We start from the raw sequence: 20,490 nt of genomic DNA, 5'->3' as shown, positions 1-20,490 counted from the left end.
AAGGTTTTTTCTGCAGATGATTTAGGGTCTTGGACGCCTATGGTACATAAAACCTCTTTAAACAAAGAACAAAGATGTTCAAGCTCAAACATTAAAGAGGTAGACTCTGTGTCCTGATCACCTTCAGAAAACAACATGAAGTGTCTGAGTCTAAAAACTATAAGGGTATCCTAAGATGAACCTGATAATGTAACTTTAGGATGACTTTCAGACATCGAACTTTTGTGCATACTTGGAGGAGGAAAGCTACCACAACTACAGAGCGCACAAAAGTTTAAATCCTAGAGCAAAATCTGAAGCACCACTTTGTATTGAGGAAATAGAGGAAGGACAGATTAATTTAGAGGCAAGAACAGCATTAGACTGTTAGAATGCCTAATGAGGTCCATTCAGGAAATGCGAAGCTGGCTGAGCATCATGGGAAATGTAGTTCCAAAAACTCTGGAGGGCCTAGTTTGAGGGTGTCTGCTCTAAAAGATAATGTAAGGTAGTGGGGACAAATTTCAATATGCTCCATGAAAGAATTGACAAAAATAAATAAATAATGAAGACAACCACCAATTCTTGTTTTTATATATTGTATATAAATGTAAAAACAGTAATTAAAATGTTTGAAAACAATGTAACTGGGACCTTGTAGAATAAAGTCCAAGGCATATGAGACAGACAACGTTGAGCAATAAGTATTAAAGAAAAAACCTCCTTGTGTAATAATAGTAAATAATAAAAAATATATTATCCTTCAATAAGACATTTGGAAATTGAAACAAAGGAGCAGTTCAGGAATAAAATAAAAAAAGGTAAATAGTCCAATTACTTAACTGTAACTTCTGTGCTAATTCAGTGCACAAAAACATAAAATTACACAGAGACTCCCCCTCACATTTACAAACAGTTAAATCCCTTTTATTGTGTATATAACAGAGCGTTTAACCCCTACAGGACAATTGACGTACCCTGTATGTCGCTGGTCTTTCTATGGGGATTGTGTAATTAATATAGAGGTCTCAACGCTATTTCCAGTGACCACAAGGGAGGGTATAATAGCTCGGACTAACAACAAGAACTGCATATTAACACATCTACCATGTGCATATGCATATACAAAATGTATTTATAGGGTCAGCACAACAAAGGACAATGGTCACTTTAATAAGATTTACATCTTAAGTACAGTTTACGATTGCTGGAGTAAGCCCAGGGTTGACACCTCGGCCATGTTTTTATGGACACTTATGACTTATACATACTGCAGGGTGTGCAGAGGGGAACAGGAATAGTCATCTCCAGCCTCAATATACATTTGTTGTCCTAGGCCGTAATGCATGTTACCACATGCACACTTACTATTAACTACTTACAAATCTAACCTAATAACTATTTACTAGTATCTATGAACTACTAGCTAATCTTTATTACCTATATTCGTCTACTAACAAATAATTTACGGTACTTTTCTTTTCAAACCATGCTATAGATTTTTTGTCAGTTATTAGTTAAATAGCTCACCACTCGTAATCTGGCCCACTATTGCTAGCTTTTTTATTTTTATATTGCCATCACAACACAAATACCTTGATTGTCCATGTGTTTTTTTTTAATTAGTATATTATTATAATATCTAACTGTAATTTTATACCCACACAAAAAAACAGGTCTTAAGGGGTTAAATCGCCATTACCCTCCCTTCACACCTTACCCAATAAACACACAGACACCAGTTGGAAGTATAAGGACCATGGAACAAGGTTGCGTTTATTAAAATAACCAGGCACCAAAAAATTGTCTAAAACTTTCTATAAGCTTAAAGCTAGGTGGCGGCATCTGAGGCCCTAAGAAATAAATAACTTAATAGCTACAACAAGCGCTAGAGGTCAACAGCCAAAGTTCAAGTGGTGCAATGCCCCTGCGCGCCATGCGCTTCAAGTGGGTTAGCATCATCCGAACGGGATTCTAGGTCAGCAGGCCCGCGGGGAGAGGCGCCCAAGCTTCGACTTGTGACATCATGCCCCTCCCATTAGCTCGACCACACCCTTACGGAAGCCAGAAAAAAATTCTAGGCCGTGACCCCGCCACAAGAGGTTCATTACTTTCCTCTATATGGACTCTTGCCGCCACCCAAGATAATATAAGTAAAATCACTATAGGACATAACAACTAAACGACTCTTTCAAATTGTTCAGAAACAAATCTAGGCCTCGTTGTTAGGTGCACGCATCAGGCTGTTATAGGCTCTTGCAATCCCATTTAATGTTCTCATGCCTGATTACAAAACCCAGCTTCTTCCCACGATCGTCCTTCCCACATCGCTGTTAAATTGTTTCCTAATCCTATAGGCCGACCTATGTACCCTCACATGTCTCCACTGCAATTGGGCAATCACATTAGACATGCAATCCTTTACACCCTCCTGGAATCTGGCTTTCCTCCATCGCACATCAGACTGGATAATTGAAGGCATAGCCCCCATATCATTACCCCCTAATGTAACACAATCAGTGAAGGTCTTCCCCAACGTAGACACGCTTCTTGCAGACACCCTGGGTAATTCTCTCCAGAGCATTCCCCTCCTCCCCAGCCATCTAATGGAAACCGCATCTGGTCAAATCCCCAGCTGCTGGCAGCGCCGGACGCTTTAATGCATGTATAGTCGCCCAGTGGACATATGAGTGGCCCCATCTATCCACGCTCTAACAGGAGGGTCTCCTTACACCTTACAACAGAGGGAAAACTGAATAATAACTGCTCATAAACTAACTTACTTATCTAACCAGCTTCCTCTAATTCTAGATTGGCTACCCAATGGCCTGATCTATGCTTATACCTCCTAGATTTCCATCTCCCCCTAACCGCTGTAACCCCTGCTCAGATTACCACGGCAGCTGTGCACTGGTGGCTGGACCAATGTGAAAATAATGAGAGGCAATAACATCAGGGTCAAGGCCTGCTTTTTATGCAGCCCCAATGCAAAACTCTCTTGAATTGGAACTTTAGACTAGTTACACCCTTCAGCATGAACCAAAAAAATTGCCCCAAAGCCCCCTGGCGTTCCTAAAGTAGCCCCCTACCAGCCTCACTGGGCAACACTTCCGGCAATGACTGCTCCTGCATTGACAGCCCCCACCCCTTTTCTCTCCTGATCTGTATCGATTTGGGAATATACAGAAACAATGCATTTAAATCAAACGTTGACGTGCTGCACCTGTTGGCAGTGCAAGCAACAACACACCCAGGCCTTTGAATCGTGATTGGGCTTGCGTCTATCGACTGAAAGATCTCTACTCTGCCCCAGCCTTTCATCACCTGCCTGACTAAAAACGCCCTGGTGATGGTCCGGAAAATAAACCAATTTGCTAAAGAATGCGACAGCAGCTAGACGCCCCTGCGCCCGTTTACAACACTCTCCTTCAACTGCACCAACCATTCTAATAACAATGCTTGGGAGCTTGCTGAAAAGAAACACTCTTAACCCATCAAGACTGCTTCCCAGTCCGCCCAATGTTTTGAGTAGGCCCTGCCAGGTCGACGGAGCCAATGATGCTTCACCAATGAATTCAGCACAATCCCCCCTCGGCCACATGCCCGAGAAATGGAGGACAAGAAGCACCCACTTTATTCGCTTTAGAAAACAGTTTCCTGAAAGCTATTCCATTGAAAACGAGACAAAGCATCCACTGAAACATTATTAACCCCGGCACATGCCGCGCGAGAAGTCCATATTGTGCCCACAAACACTGTAACACAAAACAGAGCAGATATCTCACTACCATGGGGAGGAATGCTGACAGTTTGTTGATAGCAAAGAATACACTTGTATTATTGCACCAGAAAGCTCTGGTTTAATTGGCAAGCTGCTCACCCCATAGCTCCACTGCCACTACAATGGGAAACAACTCGAGCAATTTCAAATTCCTCTTCAACCCTTCACAGCCCACTCTTTTGGTCAGCGCTCAGCGCTCCATGCTCCCAAGCACCATTAAAGTATGCTCCACAGCATACGGTCCTGCCACATCCGTGAACAGATGTAAAGCGAGACTAGACATTTACTCTGATGCACATAGATTTAACATTATATTCTGTTATAAAACAACAACCAAACTCTCAAATCCTCGCATTTAATCAGAAATCCTGCACCTCCTGTGTTCTCTTCCGTCTCACTTTCATGGACCTTCCAACTTTTGGTTGAACACTCTACCCATCGGTATGACCCTACATGCAAAATTCAAAGTGACTGCAGCTCTCTGAGCGGGAGTAATTCTACTGACGCAGCCATTGAAACCGTGCTCAGCATCCAAGACACCTTTTCCTCCGGTAAACAACACAATCTCTCCCTTGTGTCTATCTCAATACCTAGGAAAGTCAGACAGGTGCACGGTCCTTGTGTCTTGTCCTCTGCTAAAGGCACTCCAAAATGGGAAAGTAAGTTCCTCATTACATAAGCCTTGCACATTCATTAGACCCAGGCCGACCGACCAGTAGAAAATCATCTAAATAATACACAATCAAGCCTCCCCCGGCTGCCAATGAAACTGCCCAGTGCAAGAAAGTACTGAACATCTCAAAGAAGGCACAGGAAACTGAACAGCCCATTGGCAAACAATGATCTACATAATATGAGCCTTTGATCCAACACCCCATCCAGCGGAAGGATGCCGGGTGGATCGGCAGCAAACAAAATGCTGACTCAATGTCCAGCTTAGCCATTAGAGCTCCTACCCCTGCCTGTTGCATCATAGCTACCGCCTGATCAAAGGACTGATAGTGGACAGAAACTAAACCTCCGAACAATTGCATCATTCACCAATTTACCCTTAGGGTATGATAAAGGCTGAATTAACTGGAACTTCCACTGCCTCCTTCTTTAGAACAAACGCCCAGGGGCGAATACACCGATCCCTCCATTGGGAGGCTCCCTAAGCGGACCAGCAATGCGCCACAGTTTCAATTCCTTGTCCCAAACTTTTCCCTGACAACCTGTGGGTACTCATATGCTGACCTTCAAGTTTCGCTTCTGTTGAGCCCCTACTAATTCCCCGATACAGGTATGCGAAAATCTTCACACAGCCCAGCCAGTAAGAACTGTGCTGCCTCCCATGTTCAGGTATGCTCAAAGCATGGCTCAAGAGCATCCGCCCTCAGTGGGTTGGCCTCCTTTGAGCCAGCTGCCCCCCTCTGCCTGACTCCACGGCATGCACACTCCTTTTCTCTGTGAAATTCCACCTGGGGATGTGAATCCCCCCAGGATAGACAGGCGTGACGAAAGGAGCAATGAACCCTTTGTCTCACTTCGTCATTGAACTTCCAACAATTCCTCTCATTCCCTTTTTTAAACCTCCAGTGTTTGTTCCAACCCATCTTGCCCCCAGGAGGAGGAGAGGGATACCCTCTATGCGCCCCAGACGCTGCACAGGTGTACATCTGTCGTACCAAAAGTTAGCAACGGGTTCCCTACCATTTTCGCCCTGAATTCTGCATCGTATGTTCTCCATAGCCTTCCTTCCATAGGTTTTGTGGATGAACTCAATTGTCTTCATATATTTCAAAACCTTCAATCTTTGTTCAGCCATGCCTCTTTAAGGCATGATGCCAGCACCATGAACCAATCCCGCCACTCGTCCATAGTCTCAGGTCGCTTGACCTTCTTAGGACCTGTCCCTTGAAACTGACTAGGTGAGAAACCTCAGGTACTCCCTGATTCCCCACTCCTGGGGTCCCTCAAGACATTGTCTTGAGACCCCTGACACCCCTGAACCTAGTCTTAGACTCCTGCCTTCCTGCCCAGCTACTAGCCTGCGCAAATAATCTAAGCACCCTCATCATGTGGTTTAGGACACCCGGACCCAGAGAGTCGTCACTCTCTCAGCCTGAAAGCACTAGATGACAATACATCCCCCACTCCCACCCCCACTTAATGCTACTAGCTCAACCTGAACGGAGACCGCTGGTGGAAATTGACACACACTCCTGCTGAACCACTGGCTGTATGCCCAGCAGGGCTGGATCCCTTCCTCCTGGGACCTGATCCTGAGCTGCTGCCATGCATGGACCTGATCACATCCTGAAAAGATAATGAAGAGCCAGGAGTACCAGAGGTCCCAGGAAGAGAGGCCCAACCCTGCTCCCTGCAAAGGTGCCAAGGCCAGCTGTCCGCTAACACCTCCAGCACCATAGATCTGATGCTGCCTCTCTCGCCCCCCACAGTACAGCTCATGGAGCTCAGTGCCCCCATGCACACCCAACATGCCAGCTTGCCTCAGCTATACTACCTTGTCTGGTACTCCAGCCCCATTGTAACCCACCCTTTCTGAACTAATAATTGGGGCTGAGAACACTGCCTCACACTCTGAGCAGATACCCCGGAACCTCCTTGAGCCAGCAACAAAGCCTACTGAAAAAATGTCCCCCTAACTCTCCTGTTGTCCTCCATAGGAGACTCATGCCCATATCCTCTTCCCAATTCCCCCAAGCTGGAAACCACTGTGGAGCCACCCTACCCACCCCCTATGTAATCTCCTCTATGCTTTAATAGGCCTCCCTGGTGATCCGTCATATCTCCCTATCCAAATTGAGGCCTACCCCGCTGCCAGCCAGCCCCGAACATCGACACTTGTGGTATGTTGCCTATCGCCTGGCCTATGGACGGTATTCTACCGCCACATGCCCTCTGGCTGAAGCCTCCGCCCCGGACTCCTGACTCACCTGAATACACTACTGCACCGGACCGCCGCTTCTCCCGCTCTGATCTACCTCGTCGGTGTGACACGAAAATGAGTCACACACCCGCGACGCCTACCCTGAAATCGATGCCCAGGATGCTCGCCGACGAAGATGCTGATAATACCCCTCAAGCACAAAATCATGATTTTGCCTTGTTAATTAGTGTTTAGTGATGCTTAATAGGTGTGTGTGAGTGCAATTAACCCTCTTGTGCTCCAAAACCCTAGAGATATGTCTGATATATTTCTCTAAGGGATTTGAACAGGGCATAATGGGTATACTGGGTATGTTTGTTGTTGGATTATTGATTTAGCTATTTTTTTTATTAGTGTAAAAGTGCTTATTATTTTTATTTTATTTAATTGAATGAGCAGATAGTGTGTGTATAATGGTGACATTGATTCTTAGGGGTCGATTTATCAAGGGCTGAATGGCCATGATGCACATGTTTCCACGTGAGCCTTCAGGCTCACCGGAAACTGCAGTTATAACGCAGGGGTCTTAAGACAGCTGCTCCTTAACTGGTTCCGCTGACTCTGAGGCTATACGATAGGGTTGATGACACCCCCTGCTAGCAGCCGATTGGCCGGAAATCTGCATGGGGGCGGCATTGCAAAGCAGTTCACCACAACTGCTTGTGCAATGTTAAATGCTGACAGCGTATGCTGTCGGCATTTCAGCGATGTCTGTCGGATATGATACCTACAGCATATCATGTCGGACAGACATTGATAAATCGGCCCCTAAAGTCATTCAACTAGGTGGGGCTAATGTAAGTGTGCAAAACTTTTGTTACATCCAATATTTTTTAGGGTATTGAGTAATAGGTCAAAAAGTAAAAATAGTAAAAAATATTAGCGATGTTGTATGCTAAGACCACTCAACTTAAATCAATAGCGCTTTTTATTTTACAAATGAAAAGTAATATTTTAGAGTGAAAGCCTATGATGTGGTAAGATGCGCAAAATCCCTCAATAATAGACTTAAAGGGACAGTCTACACTAAAATTGTTATTGTTTAAAAAGATAGATAATGCCTTTACTACCCATTCCCCAGCTTTGCGCAACCAACATTGATATATAAACTTTATAACATTTAAACCTCTAAATTTCTGCCCTTTTTCTAAGCCACTATAGGCAGCCTCTTAATCACATGCTTTTTTAATTTGTTTTTTCACAACAGGAGACTGCTAGTTCATGTGGGGCCATATAGATAAGTGTTATCACGCCCCGAGGAGTTATTTAAGATTTAGCACAAACCAGTACTAAATGCAAGTCGATAGATAATAAATATAAAGTCATGTGATCAGGGGGCTGTCAGATGATGCTTAGATACAAGAGTAATCACAGAGGTAAAGTATATTAATATAACTGTGTTGGTTATGCAAAAACTGGGGAATGGATAATAAAGGGATTTATCTATCTTTTAAAACAAAAAAAATTATATTGTAGACTGTCCCTTTAAAGGGGGCATGCTGAAAACCTTATATCAGCTATTGCTGGGACGCTAGAACAAAGGTGCACTAAGAGAAGGTAAAATAGTGATGTTCTTCACTAACACTGAGCTATATTTTCTCTTTTGAGAACACATACATATGTATATGAACATCCACTTATACAGTATACAGTACATACACACGTATATATATCTAAACATACAAATGCACACATACAGTACATATTCACCTTTGAGCCCCTACCCAACCAACACCGTGTCATATACCATATCCCTTTAAATTACTGTTAAACTTTTAGGTTAATTATATATATATTTATATACTATAATAGCGTTTGTAACGCGTCCGTCGGTGTAGCAGTTGCGCACACATCCACAAAGGAATGTTAGCTGCACGCGCATCCAAAGAATCTACCTGGAATGCAGCGAAGCCAACATTAGATTTAGATTAGGGCATTTTTTTTTATGGGTGCAAAAGAGCTGATTGCCCATACAAATGCCCTTTAGGGGCAATGGGTAGCTTAGGTTATTTTTTTAGACTTAGGTTTTTTATTTTGGGGGGTTCTGTGGGGGGGGGGGTTACTTTTAGGGGGTAATTGTTTCTTTATTCATGTTAAAATAGCAATGCCCTACAAAAGGCCCATAGGATTTTTTTAATTTATTTTTTAGGATTTTTTTATTTTTTGTAATGTTAGGTATTTTTGTAAATAATTTAGGTTTGTAATTATTTTTAAATGTTAATTTAATTAGGGTTAACTTATGGGGTGTTAGGGTAGGGGGTTATTAGATTAATTATTTGGGTTATGGGTGGGTGTTGGCAGGTTAGAGGTTAATTGTTGAAATTATTTTTTTGCGCTGTGTGGGCTTGGTGGTTTAGTATTTTATAGGTTAATTATTTGTTTGCGTGTTATTTTAATGGCGGTTTAGGGATTAATCACTTTATGAAATAGAAGATTACTATCTTTGTGGTTGACGGTTTAGTGGTCAATAATTATATTAGGTAGATTGCTATGTGGGGGTTGTCAGATTAGGGGTTAATAATTTTATTACTTGTTGCGGTTTTGAGGGGATGGTGGAAATTTGGGTGGGTTTGCAGTTTATGGTTTAATTACTGTATTAGGTAGATTGCGATATGGGTGATTGTCTGCTTAGGGGTTATTAATTCTGTTATTTGCATTTTTTGGTTGATGGCGAAATTATGGGTTTTAAAGTTTTGGGAATTTTATTTTAAAGCGGCTCAGTTGCGGTTTTGTAGTCGGCTAAGTCCACACATTATTTATACATTTACAATACATAGTGACTGTATAAATAATGTTGACAGTGACACTAAAATAATATGCAGTTATAATATATAAATAATGTACATACTGACATAATTTAACATTTAGCTGTATGTATTGAAAGTAAGTGTATGTATAATTTTACGATAAAAAGTGGAGGCATACAGTGTCAGTTTGTACATGAATTATACAACTGCTTATTATTTTAGTGTCAGTGTGTACATTTATATAAGTCTTGATAAAGCCCCGAAAGTGGGCGAAAAGCATTGACCAGGGCCACTACTTGCTCTGCTGCTTTGTCATCCTGTCCACAAATACACCTAGCCCAAGAAAATCTGAATTTGCACTAAGAGAGGTGTATATGGACAGAAACGGACATTTAACTTTTTTAACTCTACTTTCAATCCAGCTTTCTGGATATTTGATGTCAGCCGCTTTGGAATCAGTCCGGGATGCAACCCAACTGCTAGCGTGAATTGAAAGCACACGCTAGCACACTGAGAAATATCCAGGACGTGACCCACTCAGGAAACAGATGAGAAAGATAACAAAAATAATTATTGTTCCAGTATGCAGGAAAGCCACAAAGGAAAAAACGTCCCTTTAAGCAGTTCAAAGAATATAAAGGAAATGCTCTTATTTGCAGCTTTGAAAAAAGGTCCTCTTTAGCAGGCTTGAAAAGTAAATGTCCCTTTAAGCAGGTTTATAACAAACAGAAAGGCAAAGTTCTCTTTTGCAGCTTGTAAAAGTAAATGTCCCTTTAAGCAGGTTTATAACAAACAGAAAGGCAAAGTTCTCTTTTGCAGCTTGTAAAAGTAAAATGTCCCTTTAAGCAGGTTTTAATTATCAAAGAAAAGGTTGTGGATTAAGGCAAAAGCAAGGTCAGGCAGGCAGAAGTCGGCATCCAAACAACAATAGAAGAATAAGGCAAAAAGCAAGGTCAGGCAGGCAGAAGTCGGTATCCAAATATCAGCAAAAGGTTAAGGCATGAGGCTTGGTCAGGCAGGCAGAAGTCGGTACACAAGAAAACAGAATTTGATAAGGTACTCACAAACTCCAAAGGGAACAAACAAACGGGCCCCGAGTAAGATCTCCCGCCGCGGTTTAAAGGCAGGAGCGGAAACGTCATCAGAGGGGTGTGTTGGAGGAAGCGTCACGTTGCTAAGCAACGTGACGTCATTCACTCAGAGAAGATCCGGGAGCCGCGGCGACACGGCAATGAACGGACAGAATCATGACAGCACCCCCCCTCCTCAAGGACCCCTCCGGGGGACAGGACCAGGCCTATCAGGATGAGTCTTGTGGAAGGCCTTGATCAAAGTAGGAGCATTTACTTGATGAGCCGGTTCCCAAGAACGTTCCGTGACTGGATAACCCTTCCAATGAATGAGATAATACAATTTCTTGCCACGTAGCTTGGAATCCAGAATATGGCTGATCTCAAACTCAGGGAGTCCATGCACAAATAGAGGTGGAGGTTTGGAAAAAGGCTTAGAATACCTGTTAGTCATCACAGGTTTCAAAAGAGAAACATGGAATACCGGATGGACTTTGAGAGACTTGGGTAAAGCCACCCGATAAGCAGTGGAACACACCTGACCCAGTATTCGGAAAGGACCCACATATCGTGGTCCCAATTTGTTAGAAGGTTGTTTCAGGCGAAGAAAACGAGAGGAAATCCAAACTTTATCACCAGGGCGATATTTGGGAGCCTTCTTCCGTCGAAGGTCAGAAAAGAACTTGTAACGTCTAGAAGCTACAGAAAGAATACAATGTATTTTCCGCCAATGTCGAGTTAATCTTCGGGCTGTAAGATCAGAAGCAGGATTCACTGTGGAAGAAGTATGCAAAGGAAATGTTCTGGGCTGATATCCGTAAGCTGCATGAAAAGGAGAAGTCTGAAGGGAGGAATTGTACCGGGCATTATGAGCCAATTCAGCCAAAGGAAGGTAAGAAGTCCAGTTAGAGTGATAATGATCCACATAATGTCTAAGATATGTTTCAAGACACTGGTTTACCCTTTCAGTCTGGCCATTAGATTGTGGGTGGTGAGAAGTAGAGAGAGATATAGTAGTTCCAAAATGTTTACAAAGTGACCTCCAAAATCGAGAAACAAACTGTACCCCTCTATCTGAAACAATATCTAGAGGAAATCCATGGATTCTTACAATATGTGAAATAAAAAGTTCAGAGAGTCTTTTGGCAGATGGTAATCCTGGTAATGGTACAAAATGGGCAGTCTTAGTGAACCTGTCGACCACCACCCAAATAGTATTGTTTCCAGCTGACAAGGGAAGGTCGGTAATGAAGTCCATGGATACATGAGTCCAAGGTTGATGAGGTATGGGCAATGGTTGGAGCAATCCTGAAGGAAGTTGGCGTGGAGTTTTGTTCATTGCACATTGTGTGCATACTGAGACGTAATCTTTCACATCTTGAGAGAGAGTAGGCCACCAGACATGCTGTTTGAGATTTCGAGTGGTAATACTGATGCCAGGATGTCCAGAAAGGGGACTATCATGAGCCCAAAATAAAATCTTGGAACGAAGGCGTTCAGGAACAAAGAGTAAACCATCGGGAGGTTTACAGGACAAAGGAAGATTCCTTTGAGCAGACTGTAAATCTTGTAACCAGGAAGTTGTTAACTGGGCTATGACTTCATGAGGTTGGAGAATGGTACCAGACTCAGGAACTGGGGTATCTTGAAATTGTCTGGAAAGGGCGTCTGCTTTAATATTTTTTGAACCCAGGTATGTAAGACAAATTATAGTGAAACCGGGAGAAGAATAATGACCAGCGTGCTTGCCTGGAATTCAATCGTTTGGCTGTTTGGAGATAAAGAAGGTTCTTATGATCAGTGAGTATGGTAAATGGCAAAGAAGTACCTTCCAGCCAATGCCTCCATTCATCCAATGCCATTTTGATGGCAAGCAACTCTTTATTCCCTACGTCATAGTTAAATTCAGAAGGAGTGAATTTTTTAGAGAAGAAAGCAACAGGATGAATCTTTCCAGTCTCCGGTATTCGTTGAGACAGAACAGCTCCAGCAGCAACAGAGGAAGCATCAACTTCCAGGATAAACTGAAAATCAGGATTCGGATGACGGAGAATAGGTGCTGAGGAAAAAGCTTCTTTGAGAGACTTAAAAGCTTCTATAGCCTTAGGAGGCCATTTTTTACAGTCTTGTCCTTTTCTAGTGAGAGAAGTAAGAGGAGAAGTAATAGTAGCAAAATCCTTGATGAACTTCCTGTAGTAGTTGGCGAAGCCCAGAAAACGTTGTAAAGCCTTCAAAGAATCAGGTCTAGGCCAATCCAAGATGGCAGAAAGTTTAGTAGGATCCATTTCAAATCCAGATGCCGATATTACATAACCCAGAAAGGGTATGGATTTTTGATGGAAAGAACATTTCTCCAGTTTAGCAAACAGATGGAATTCTCTTAAACGTTGAAGTACTTTCTTGACGTGGTGTACATGATCTTGGTGGTTCTGAGAAAAAATTAAGATGTCGTCAAGGTATATAATGACAAAGATATTCAAAAAATCACGAAAGATCTTGTTTACAAAATGTTGGAAGACCGCCGGAGCATTGCATAGCCCGAAGGGCATGACCAAATATTCGTAATGCCCAAATCGAGTGTTAAAGGCAGTCTTCCACTCATCTCCTTTGCGTATACGGATCAGATTGTATGCACCACGTAGATCGAGTTTGGTGAATATGGTGGCTCCCTGAAGATAAGTAAAAAGTTCAGGAATAAGGGGTAGAGGATAACTGTTCTTGATGGTAATCTGATTTAATCCTCGGTAATCAATACAGGGTCTTAATCCGCCATCCTTTTTTCCTACAAAAAAGAAACCAGCCCCTACAGGGGAAGAGGAGGGTCGAATAAATCCTCTAGCCAGATTGTCTGTAATATATTCTTCCAAAGCCATGTTTTCAGGTTTAGAAAGTGGATATGTCTTGCCTCGAGGATAGGTAGCCCCGGGAAGGAGATCAATGGGGCAATCAAAAGGGCGGTGAGGAGGAAGACGTTCAGCTTCTTTTTTGGAGAAAACATCCACAAAGTCATGATAAGGCATAGGTAGGGAGTCCGGAGTTTCGACTGTGAGAGCAATAGTGAGTGGTAACTTGGTAATCTTTTGAAGACATTTAGTCTGGCATGTAGATCCCCAGGAAGTGAGTTCACCGAAAGTCCAAGAAAAAATAGGATTGTGAATTTGGAGCCAGGGTAAACCCAAGATAATGGGAAATTGAGGAGTGGGAATGACATCAAAACAAATTGTCTCGGAATGAAGTATTCCTACGGTGAAAAGTAAGGGTTGAGTAGCAAACTGAATATATCCAGAACCCAAAGGATCTCCACTGACCGTAGAGACTGAAATTGAATACTCTTTCTTTAGTAAGGGTATAGAGTGAATAGAGACGAATGTAGAGTCAATGAACACTCCTCCAGCACCAGAATCGATTAGAGCTTGGGTATGAATCTTCTTATGTCCAATTTGAAGGGTTACTGGAACAAAAAGTTTCTTGTATAGGGAATGGCAACTGTTTTGGCTTAACTCAGTTCCCTGGACTAGAGTTAAGCCCTGGCTTTTACTGGCCTAGTAGGACAATCCCTTAATAGATGCCCTTTAAGACCACAGTACAGGCATAAGCCAAGAGTCCGTCTTCTCAAGCGTTCAGTCTCAGTTAATTTTATACTTCCCACTTCCATGGGTTCAGCCTGATCAGTAGTAGGAGAGGCAGGAGTGACTGGATTAGAAAAACGAGGAGCCAAACGAAAAGGAGTTCGAGTTGAAGACCTCTGTGTTCTATCCTTTTCTTGTTGGCATTCACGAAACCTGGCGTCGAGACTGATACAAAGATTTATTAAGGCTTCTAAGGACTCTGGAAGTTCACGATACACCAATTCATCCTTGAGACGCTCAGAAAGTCCTTTACGAAAAGCGGCTCTGAGTGCTCCCTGATTCCAAGTGGTTTCAGAGGCAAGGGTGCGGAACTCAATAGCGTATTGAGAAACTGGTTGATTACCTTGACGTAAATCAAGGAGAGTGGCTTCAGCAGCGGATGACCTTCCAGGTTTATCGAATACATTTGAAAACATAGATAGAAATGTATCAACATCCAAAAGTATAGGATCATTCTTTTCTAGCAAAGGTGATACCCAAGCCAAGGCTTTTCCTTTCATTAAGGAAATAAGAAATGTGATTCTAGAAGAGGGAGTAGCAAAAAGAGTAGGGCTATTCCGGAAATGAAGACGGCATTGATTCAGAAAGCCTCTACATTCTTCAGGATTCCCATCATATTTATCCGGAAGAGGTATCCTGGGACTTAGTTGTACCTGAGACTGATTGTTAGGAATCGAAGGAGGTAATGCCTCAATAGGATTAGGATTGGGATTAGGATTGGGAGGTGCAGTAGCAACCAAATTTTGTAATAGAGCAGTTATTTGATCAAGTTTAGTGTCCAGAGACTGCAAGTGAGTGGCATGAGATCCCAATAGCTGTCCCTGGTGAGCCACGGCCATGGATAATTCAGTGGGGTCCATTTTTATGGCCCGTTTGTAATGTCAGCCGCTTTGGAATCAGTCCGGGATGCAACCCAACTGCTAGCGTGAATTGAAAGCACACGCTAGCACACTGAGAAATATCCAGGACGTGACCCACTCAGGAAACAGATGAGAAAGATAACAAAAATAATTATTGTTCCAGTATGCAGGAAAGCCACAAAGGAAAAAACGTCCCTTTAAGCAGTTCAAAGAATATAAAGGAAATGCTCTTATTTGCAGCTTTCAAAAAAGGTCCTCTTTAGCAGGCTTGAAAAGTAAATGTCCCTTTAAGCAGGTTTATAACAAACAGAAAGGCAAAGTTCTCTTTTGCAGTTTGTAAAAGTAAATGTCCCTTTAAGCAGGTTTATAACAAACAGAAAGGCAAAGTTCTCTTTTGCAGCTTGTAAAAGTAAAATGTCCCTTTAAGCAGGTTTTAATTATCAAAGAAAAGGTTGTGGATTAAGGCAAAAGCAAGGTCAGGCAGGCAGAAGTCGGCATCCAAACAACAATAGAAGAATAAGGCAAAAAGCAAGGTCAGGCAGGCAGAAGTCGGTATCCAAATATCAGCAAAAGGTTAAGGCAAAAGGCAAGGTCAGGCAGGCAGAAGTTGGTATCCAAATATCAGCAAAAGGGTTAAGGCATGAGGCTTGGTCAGGCAGGCAGAAGTCGGTACACAAGAAAACAGAATTTGATAAGGTACTCACAAACTCCAAAGGGAACAAACAAACGGGCCCCGAGTAAGATCTCCCGCCGCGGTTTAAAGGCAGGAGCGGAAACGTCATCAGAGGGGTGTGTTGGAGGAAGCGTCACGTTGCTAAGCAACGTGATGTCATTCACTCAGAGAAGATCCGGGAGCCGCGGCGACACGGCAATGAACGGACAGAATCATGACATTTGACTTGTTCACAGCTACCTTTGCACCACTATTAGTGGCAATCACTTTCATTTCCACAAAAAAAACGAATACTATTTGCACACATTGCACTTTTCATTTGGTGCCCTTTGACCCCAACATTATACGGCAGATCTACAGAGACGCTGATTATACTCATCTGAGATACACAGCTGTCAGCTGTATTTGCGAGGAACACACGCCGACTGATCTCTGGGTAGGAAGTATCATATTCACTCAGAACGGCTGCTCAGAACCACACCACGAAAATAAGCGATATTGCTCAAGAATCTCTACGTCACCACCTCTACTGTATATACAGCCAAGGTCACAGACCGCTATTTCTCTAAAAGGGACAGCATCTCAAATCTGCATAGCGGGTTTTTTCCGGTTATACAGAGGAATTTCTAAGAGTGCCATTGCCAACACTATCTTATCCTTATAAAGTACTTTTTACTCATTCTCTTCGATTTATATTTTGGACACTTCTAAATATTTTTGCTTCTATATATCCTAGTTAGTCCATTGGCCATAATATTCACAGACATTTGGGGAGGCGTCCCCTCTTTTATATGTATTTTAATAAATTGTCTCATACTGTTTTAAATTGTACACTATCTGGCATCTAATTTGTATAGAATTGTATTTATTAGTTTATAACTGAGCTATACTGATATTTTATTCCGTGTAATTAGTATAATTCAGTTCCCAACCTCGAAGTTGTATAGATACACCTTTTATCATCCTTTATTTCTATATTTTTGTCAGGACTCGATATTGCATATATTATTCAGTTGTTAATTTAGGCACAATATTACAAGTCATTAATTCTCACCTCACCCTAGCTTAATAGCGCTGACACTTCTCTTTTTTACTTTTGTCTTGTTCACATTTTATATCCTGGAGGGGATATTTTAGTGTTAGCTGGGTATTCTAGTGTCTAGGGCGCTCTCTCTCTGTCTATTTACACTACATAATTTATACAATCACTATGCATTGTTACTGTATAAATAATGTGTGGGAGGAGTTACGGAAATTGCTGATCGCAACATATAGGTCAGTGTCAATCAAACACTGCACGTTTGAGGAAAGCTACACCTCTCACTTGCGGCAAATCGCGTGTGTCGCTCATGCTTAACCACGTCCCTTGCTTGAGCCATTTAGTCAATTCAAATATAAAGTGTTTATATTATTTGATGCAGTTAGTAAAAAACAGTCTGAGGATAGTTGATGTAGAGAGAGATCAACGTTTTTAATAGAGGAACATCGTCTGTTGTCTACTCTTTTTTAGCAATATTAGCTATTTTATCCCAAAAGCTTTTTTAAAAGCTATAGAAAAACCTGATGATTTTTATTTTCAAAAGTTTGTAAAAGTTTGTAAATTTCATCTCAAAAGCTTTTTTAAAAGCTACACAAAAGCAAGCTTATTCATTTTATAAAGCTTTTTTAAAGCTATAGTACTTTAAAAAAAAGTTTTTACAAATAGTGTGTTGCAGTAGCTTAGTTATATAATAGAAATATTTTTAATTTATATATATAAGGTATACAATTTTTTTATTTTGTTATTTTAAAAACTAGTCCTAAAGCCTGTTCACACGGGCCATTTTTTGCAGTACAGCGGTCCCACCCCTTGCGCTCCCTCCCTCCCCCTCTCTTTTGCTCTCTCTCTCCCCCCCTCTCTTTTGCTCTCTCTCCCCCCCCCCTCTTTTGTGCGCTCTCCTCCTCTCTTTTGCGCTCTCTCTCGCTCCACCTCTCTTTTGCTCTCTCTCCCCTCTCTTTTGCTCTTTCCCCTCTGTTTTTGCTTCCTCTCTCCCCCCCTCTCTTTTCCTTTCTCTCCCCCTCTCGTTTGCTCTCTCCCCCCTCTCTTTTGCGCTCTCTACCACTCTTTTGCTCTCTCTTTTCCCTCTCTCTTTTGCGCTCTCTCCCCCTCACTTTTGCACTTTCTCTCCACCTCTCTGTTGCGCTCTCTCTCTCCCCTCTCTCTATTGTGCTCTCTCCCCCCCCCTCTCTTTTGCGCTTTCTCTCTCCCCTTCTCTTTTTTCTCTTTTGTGTTCTCTCTCTCCCCCTCTCTTTTGCGCTCTCTCTCTCCCCCTTCTCTTTTGCGCTCTCTCTCCCCTTCTCTTTTGCTCTCTCTCTCTCTCCCCTTCTATGTTTGGACTCTCTCCCCCTCTCTTTTGCACTCTCTCTCTCCCCCTCTCTTTTGTGCTCTACCTCTCTCCCCCTCTCTTTTGCTCTCTCTCTCCCCCTCTCTTTTGTGATCTCTCCCCACTCTATTTTGCTCTCTCTCTCTCCCCCCTCTCTTTTGCACTCTCTCTCTCCCCCCTCTCTCTCTCCCCCCCTCTCTTTTGTGCTCTCTCTCTCCCCCTCTCTTTTGCGCTCTCTCTCTCCCCCTCTCTTTTGTGCTCTTTCCCCCCCTCTCTTTTGCACTCTCCCCCCTCTCTCTTTTGCACTCTCTCCCACCTCTCTTTTGCTCTCTCTCTCCATCCCTCTCCTTTGCTCTCTCTCCCCCTCTCTTTTGCTCTCTCTCTTTCCTCCTCTTATTTTCTCTCTCCCCCTCTCTTTTGCTCTCTCTCTTACCTCTATTTTGCTCATTCTCATCTCTTTTGCTCTTTCACCTCTATTTTGCTCTCTCTCACCCCTCTCTTGCTCTTTACCATCTATTTTGTTCTCTCCCGCTCTCTTTCTATCTCTCTCCCCTTCTCTTTCTATCTTTCTCCCCTCTATCCCTCTCGTGCATGCGCCCGCGCCCAGCAACGCCCCCGCCACACCCCCATCACTCCGTTTACACCCGGCCACGCTTACTTTCGCCCGCACCGGCTTTTCAGGTAGGGACTCTAAGGCCAGGTGTGTTTGTCCTTGCGCGCAGTCTCTACTGCGCATGACAGCTTCGGACAAACACAGTTGGCCTTTTATTATATAGGATTAGAATATATTTAGGAAAGTAGTCTGTACAAATTGGTTGATATTTCAACTGTAGTTTAATTTATATAAAAAAGTCCTTGCAAATAGGTGTTGCTACATCTGTAGCTTAGTTATATTATATATAGATTTATATAAAAAATATATATATATATATAATATATTAAGGACAGTAGTCTGTCCAAATAGGGTCTACTATTATTACTTTTGATTACATATATTTTTATTGAATATATTTAGGACATCAGTTCATCAAAATTAGGTGTTTCTACACCTGTAACTTAATTTATATATAGATAAAAGCAGTTTTGCTAAATACAGTGTTGCTACAACTGTAGCTTTATTATATAAATACATATTGTTGCTACACCTGTAGCTTTATTATATATAACATATTTTGGATAAATTTAGGACAGCAGTCCATTCCAATAAGGATGTCGCTACACCTGTAGGTTTTATATACTGTATATATATATATATATATATATATATATATATATATATATATATATATATATATTAAATAAGTCTGGCCAAATAGGGTGTTGCCACACCTGTTTATTAATTATATATATAGGATAGTAGATCAAATAGGGTGTCACTATACCTGTAGCTTAATTTATATATAGATAAAAGCAGTTTGTTCAAATACAGTGTTGCTACCTTTGTAACGTAATTATATAAATAAAATATTGTTGCTACACCTGTAGCTTTATTATATATAATATATTTTGGATATATTTAGGACAGCCCACCTGAAGATTAATTATATATATAGCATAGGAGATCATCCAAATAGGGTATGACTACACCTGTATCTTAATTTACATATAGATAAAAGCAGTTTTGCTAAATACAGTGTTGCTACATCTGTAGTTTTATTATATAAATAAATATTGTTGCTATACCTGTAGCTTTATATATATTTATAATATATTTTGGATATATATAGGACAGCAGTCCATCCAAATAAGGTTGTCACTATACCTGTCCGTTAAATATATATATATAGAGAGAATAAGTCTGATCAAATACACTTTTGCTACATCTGTAGTTTAATTTTATATATATATATATATCAATATATATCAATATATATATATATATATATATATATATATATATATATATATATATATATATATATATAATATTTTGGAGAAATATAGGACAGCAGTCAATCCAAATAGGGTGTCACTATTGTATATCTGTAGCTTATATTTTTATATATATATATATATATATATATATATATATATATATTGAATAAGTCTGACCAAATAGGGTTTTGCTACAACTGTAGTTTAATTATTTATATATATTAAATATTTTGGATATATTTAGGACAGCAATCCATCCAAATAGGGTGTCACTACACCTGTAACTTAAATATATATTTAAAATAAGTGTGACTAAATAGGGTGTTGTTACACCTGTATCTTAATTATATATAGAATACATTTGACCAAATAGGGTGTTGCTACACCTGTACCTTAAATATTAAATATTTACAATATTTTGGATATATTTAGGATAGTGGTTCATCTAAATATATTGTTTTGCTATACCTGTAGCTTAATTATTTATATAAAATAAGTCTAATTAAATATTTAGCTTATTTAAATATATAAAATATTTTTGATATATTTAGGACAGCAGTCCATCTAAATAGGGTGTCACT

The sequence above is a fragment of the Bombina bombina genome, chromosome 1 (assembly GCF_027579735.1).
Source record: "Bombina bombina isolate aBomBom1 chromosome 1, aBomBom1.pri, whole genome shotgun sequence".
NCBI lineage: Eukaryota > Metazoa > Chordata > Amphibia > Anura > Bombinatoridae > Bombina > Bombina bombina.
The sequence above is the reverse complement of the archived record's forward strand: the minus strand, read 5'-3'. Positions refer to the sequence as shown.